The following is a 7,064-nucleotide window of genomic DNA, read 5'->3' as shown; positions in this document are numbered from 1 at the left end:
ACCGTTATGGCCGTTGATAAGACAGCGTGTTGTAACGTCGTCAAAGGGACGAGGGTTACGTAATGTCCAACAGTCCCGTAACAATCTAAAAATCTCATTTCTTACCCCAATTAACGACTCCGTCACCTGTGGAAATGTTTTGTTTAATAGTTGTAGCCCGATGTTCTTGTTCTCACTCTGGTGAGAAGCGAACATTACTAATCCGTAAGCATAACATGCTTCTTTATGTTGCATGTTAGCCGCTTTTTCTAAATCACGAAGTCCAATATTCGGATATATTGAGTCAAAATAATTTCTTAATCCGTTGCGTAAAATAGCATTTGGGTTCCCCGCAATATATGCGTCAAAGTAAACACATCGTAACTTATGGGTTTCCCAATGTGATATCCCCCATCTTTCAAACGAAAGTCTCTTATAAACCAAGACATTCTTGGAACGTTCTTCGAATGTCTTACAAACTGATCTCGCCTTAAATAGTTGTGCCGAGGAATTCTGGCCGACTCTAGACAAGATTTCATCAATCATGTCTCCGGGTAGGTCTCTTAAAATATTGGGTTGTCTATCCATTTTGTGTTTTTAAACTGTAAAATAGACAAGAGTTAGATTCATAAAAAAAATACTTATTAATACAAGCAATTTTTACATATATCATAAAGCATAAGAACACTATATTACATATATTACACCACACGAATACAACTATCTTATTCCGACTCGTTCGTTTCTTCTTCTTCGATTTTTGTTCGTTTTGCCAAGTTTCTAGGGATATATGATGTTCCCCTAATACGAGCCGTCGTTATCCACATTGGTTTAGAAAAACCTGGTGGTTTAGAGGTTCCCGGGTCATTGTTACAACTTAAGGACTTCGGGGGTTGACGATACATATACAGTTCATCGGGGTTGGAATTAGATTTCTCTATTTTTATGCCCTTTCCCTTATTATTTTCTTTTGCCTTTTTAAATTCAGTTGGGGTAATTTCTATAACATCATCGAAATTCTCGTCGGAATCTGATTCATCGGAGAATTGGTAATCCTCCCAATATTTTGCTTCCTTGGCGGAAACACCATTGACCATAATTAACCTTGGTCGGTTGGTTGAGGATTTTCTTTTACTTAACCGTTTTATTATTTCCCCCACCGGTTCTATTTCTTCATCCGGTTCCGATTCTTCTTCCGGTTCCGATTCTTCTTCCGGTTCCGACTCTTCTTCCGGTTCCTCTTCGGGAACTTGTGAATCAGTCCACGAATCATTCCAATTTACATTTGACTCTTCATTATTATTAGGTGAGTCAATGGGACTTGTTCTAGAGGTAGACATCTATCACATAATATCAAACGCGTTAAGATATTAATATATCACATAATATTCACATGTTAAAAATATATAGTTTCCAACAAAATTTGTTAAGCAATCATTTTTCAAGTAAACACGGTCGAAGTCCAGACTCACTAATGCATCCTAACAAACTAGATAAGACACACTAATGCAAAATTCTGGTTCTCTAAGACCATCGCTCGGATACCAACTGAAATGTCCCGTTCTTATTGATTAAAAACGTTCCATATTAATTGATTTCGTTGCGAGGTTTTGACCTCTATATGAGACGTTTTTCAAAGACTGCATTCATTTTTAAACAAACCATAACCTTTATTTCATCAATAAAGGTTTAAAAAGCTTTACGTAGATTATCAAATAATGATAATCTAAAATATCCTGTTTACACACGACCATTACATAATGGTTTACAATACAAATATGTTACAACAAAATAAGTTTCTTGAATGCAGTTTTTACACAATATCATACAAGCATGGACTCCAAATCTTGTCCTTATTTAAGTATGCGACAGCGGAAGCTCTTAATAATCACCTGAGAATAAACATGCTTAAAACGTCAACAAAAATGTTGGTGAGTTATATGTTTAACCTATATATATCAAATCATAATAATAATAGACCACAAGATTTCATATTTCAATACACATCCCATACATAGAGATAAAAATCATTCATATGGTGAACACCTGGTAACCGACATTAACAAGATGCATATATAAGAATATCCCCATCATTCCGGGACACCCTTCGGATATGATATAAATTTCGAAGTACTAAAGCATCCGGTACTTTGGATGGGGTTTGTTAGGCCCAATAGATCTATCTTTAGGATTCGCGTCAATTAGGGTGTATGTTCCCTAATTCTTAGATTACCAGACTTAATATAAAGGGGCATATTCGATTTCGATAATTCAACCATAGAATGTAGTTTCACGTACTTGTGTCTATTTTGTAAATCATTTATAAAACCTGCATGTATTCTCATCCCAAAAATATTAGATTTTAAAAGTGGGACTATAACTCACTTTCACAGATTTTTACTTCGTCGGGAAGTAAGACTTGGCCACTGGTTGATTCACGAACCTATAACAATATATACATATATATCAAAGTATGTTCAAAATATATTTACAACACTTTTAATATATTTTGATGTTTTAAGTTTATTAAGTCAGCTGTCCTCGTTAGTAACCTACAACTAGTTGTCCACAGTTAGATGTACAGAAATAAATCGATAAATATTATCTTGAATCAATCCACGACCCAGTGTATACATATCTCAGTATTGATCACAACTCAAACTAAATATATTTTGGAATCAACCTCAACCCTGTATAGCTAACTCCAACATTCACATATAGAGTGTCTATGGTTGTTCTGAAATATATATAGATGTGTCGACATGATAGGTCGAAACATTGTATACGTGTCTATGGTATCTCAAGATTACATAATATACAATACAAGTTGATTAAGTTATGGTTGGAATAGATTTGTTACCAATTTTCACGTAGCTAAAATGAGAAAAATTATCCAATCTTGTTTTACCCATAACTTCTTCATTTTAAATCCGTTTTGAGTGAATAAAATTGCTATGGTTTCATATTGAACTCTATTTTATGAATCTAAACAGAAAAAGTATAGGTTTATAGTCGGAAAAATAAGTTACAAGTCGTTCTTGTAAAGGTAGTCATTTCAGTCGAAAGAACGACGTCTAGATGACCATTTTAGAAAACATACTTCCACTTTGAGTTTAACCATAATTTTTGGATATAGTTTCATGTTCATAATAAAAATAATTTTCTCAGAATAACAACTTTTAAATCAAAGTTTATCATAGTTTTTAATTAACTAACCCAAAACAGCCCGCGGTGTTACTACGACGGCGTAAATCCGGTTTTACGGTGTTTTTCGTGTTTCCAGGTTTTAAATCATTAAGTTAGCATATCATATAGATATAGAACATGTGTTTAGTTGATTTTAAAAGTCAAGTTAGAAGGATTAACTTTTGTTTGCGAACAAGTTTAGAATTAACTAAACTATGTTCTAGTGATTACAAGTTTAAACCTTCGAATAAGATAGCTTTATATGTATGAATCGAATGATGTTATGAATATCATTACTACCTTAAGTTCCTTGGATAAACCTACTGGAAAAGAGAAAAATGGATCTAGCTTCAATGGATCCTTGGATGGCTCGAAGTTCTTGAAGCAGAATCATGACACGAAAACAAGTTCAAGTAAGATCATCACTTAAAATAAGATTGTTATAGTTATAGAAATTGAACCAAAGTTTGAATATGATTATTACCTTGTATTAGAATGATAACCTACTGTAAGAAACAAAGATTTCTTGAGGTTGGATGATCACCTTACAAGATTGGAAGTGAGCTAGCAAACTTGAAAGTATTCTTGATTTTATGAAACTAGAACTTTTGGAATTTATGAAGAACACTTAGAACTTGAAGATAGAACTTGAGAGAGATCAATTAGATGAAGAAAATTGATGAATGAAAGTGTTTGTAGGTGTTTTTGGTCGTTGGTGTATGGATTAGATATAAAGGATATGTTATTTTGTTTTCATGTAAATAAGTCATGAATGATTACTCATATTTTTGTAATTTTATGAGATATTTCATGCTAGTTGCCAAATGATGGTTCCCACATGTGTTAGGTGACTCACATGGGCTACTAAGAGCTGATCATTGGAGTGTATATACCAATAGTACATACATCTAAAAGATGTGTATTGTACGAGTACGAATACGGGTGCATACGAGTAGAATTGTTGATGAAACTGAACGAGGATGTAATTGTAAGCATTTTTGTTAAGTAGAAGTATTTTGATAAGTGTATTTAAGTCTTTCAAAAGTGTATAAATACATATTAAAACACTACATGTATATACATTTTAACTGAGTCGTTAAGTCATCGTTAGTCGTTACATGTAAGTGTTGTTTTGAAACTTTTAGGTTAACGATCTTGTTAAATGTTGTTAACCCAATGTTTATAATATCAAATGAGATTTTAAATTATTATATTATCATGATATTATCATGTATGAATATCTCTTAATATGATATATATACATTAAATGTCTTTACAACGATAATCGTTACATATATGTCTCGTTTAAAAATCATTAAGTTAGTAGTCTTGTTTTTACATATGTAGTTCATTGTTAATATACTTAATGATATGTTTACTTATCATAGTATCATGTTATCTATATATATATCCATATATATGTCATCATATAGTTTTTACAAGTTTTAACGTTCGTGAATCACCGGTCAACTTGGGTGGTCAATTGTCTATATGAAACATATTTCAATTAATCAAGTCTTAACAAGTTTGATTGCTTAACATGTTGGAAACATTTAATCATGTAAATATCAATCTCAATTAATATATATAAACATGGAAAAGTTCGGGTCACTACATCTAGCACACGTCGAGAAAGTACAAACTGAAGAAAAGAGCATCAATGATGTTGCCATTGCAAAAGAATTTCCCGATGTATTTCCGAAAGAATTACCGGGATTACCCCCACATCGATCCGTTGAATTTCAAATAGATCTTGTACCAGGAGCTGCACCAATAGCTCGTGCTCCTTACAGACTCGCACCCAGCGAGATGAAAGAACTGTAAAGCCAATTACAAGAACTTTTAGAGCGTGGTTTCATTCGACCAAGCACATCACCGTGGGGAGCTCCTGTTTTGTTTGTCAAGAAGAAAGATGGTACATTCAGGTTGTGTATCGACTACCGAGAGTTGAACAAACTTACCATCAAGAACCGCTACCCACTATCGAGAATCGACGACTTATTTGATCAACTACAAGGCTCGTCTGTTTATTCAAAGATTGACTTACGTTCCGGGTATCATCAAATGCGGGTGAAAGAAGATGATATTCCAAAGACTGCTTTCAGAACACGTTACGGTCATTACGAGTTTATGGTCATGCCGTTTGGTTTAACTAATGCACCAGCTGTGTTCATGGACCTTATGAACCGAGTGTGTGGACCATACCTTGACAAGTTTGTCATTGTTTTCATTGATGACATACTTATTTACTCAAAGAATGACCAAGAACACGGTGAACATTTGAGAAAGGTGTTAGAAGTATTGAGGAAGGAAGAATTGTACGCTAAGTTTTCAAAGTGTGCATTTTGGTTGAAAGAAGTTCAATTCCTCGGTCACATAGTGAACAAAGAAGGTATTAAGGTGGATCCGGCAAAGATAGAAACTGTTGAAAAGTGGGAGACCCCGAAAACTCCGAAACACATACGCCAGTTTTTAGGACTAGCTGGTTACTACAGAAGGTTCATCCAAGACTTTTCCAGAATAGAAAAACCCTTGACTGCATTAACGCATAAAGGGAAGAAATTTGAATGGAATGATGAACAAGAGAAAGCGTTTCAGTTATTGAAGAAAAAGCTAACTACGGCACCTATATTGTCATTGCCTGAAGGGAATGATGATTTTGTGATTTATTGTGACGCATCAAAGCAAGGTCTCGGTTGTGTATTAATGCAACGAACGAAGGTGATTGCTTATGCGTCTAGACAATTGAAGATTCACGAACAAAATTATACGACGCATGATTTGGAATTAGGCGCGATTGTTTTTGCATTAAAGACTTGGAGGCACTACTTATATGGGGTCAAAAGTATTATATATACCGACCACAAAAGTCTTCAACACATATTTAATCAAAAACAACTGAATATGAGGCAGCGTAGGTGGATTGAATTATTGAATGATTACAACTTTGAGATTCGTTACCACCCGGGGAAGGCAAATGTGGTAGCCGATGCCTTAAGCAGGAAGGACAGAGAACCTATTCGAGTAAAATCTATGAATATAATGATTCATAATAACCTTACTACTCAAATAAAGGAGGCGCAACAAGGAGTTTTAAAAGAGGGAAATTTAAAGGATGAAATACCTAAAGGATCGGAGAAGCATCTTAATATTCGGGAAGACGGAACCCGGTATAGGGCTGAAAGGATTTGGGTACCAAAATTTGGAGATATGAGAGAAATGGTACTTAGAGAAGCTCATAAAACCAGATACTCAATACATCCTGGAACGGGGAAGATGTACAAGGATCTCAAGAAACATTTTTGGTGGCCGGGTATGAAAGCCGATGTTGCTAAATACGTAGGAGAATGTTTGACATGTTCTAAGGTCAAAGCTGAGCATCAGAAACCATCAGGTCTACTTCAACAACCCGAAATCCCAGAATGGAAATGGGAAAACATTACCATGGATTTCATCACTAAATTGCCAAGGACTGCAAGTGGTTTTGATACTATTTGGGTAATAGTTGATCGTCTCACCAAATCAGCACACTTCCTGCCAATAAGAGAAGATGACAAGATGGAGAAGTTAGCACGACTGTATTTGAAGGAAGTCGTCTCCAGACATGGAATACCAATCTCTATTATCTCTGATAGGGATGGCAGATTTATTTCAAGATTCTGGTAGACATTACAGCAAGCATTTGGAACTCGTCTAGACATGAGTACTGCCTATCATCCACAAACTGATGGGAAGAGCGAAAGGACGATACAAACGCTTGAAGACATGCTACGAGCATGTGTTATTGATTTCGGAAACAGTTGGGATCGACATCTACCGTTAGCAGAATTTTCCTACAACAACAGCTACCATTCAAGCATTGAGATGGCGCCGTTTGAAGCACTTTATGGTAGAAAGTG

The sequence above is a fragment of the Rutidosis leptorrhynchoides genome, chromosome 4 (genome assembly GCF_046630445.1).
Source record: "Rutidosis leptorrhynchoides isolate AG116_Rl617_1_P2 chromosome 4, CSIRO_AGI_Rlap_v1, whole genome shotgun sequence".
Lineage (NCBI taxonomy): Eukaryota > Viridiplantae > Streptophyta > Magnoliopsida > Asterales > Asteraceae > Rutidosis > Rutidosis leptorrhynchoides.
The sequence above is the reverse complement of the archived record's forward strand: the minus strand, read 5'-3'. Positions refer to the sequence as shown.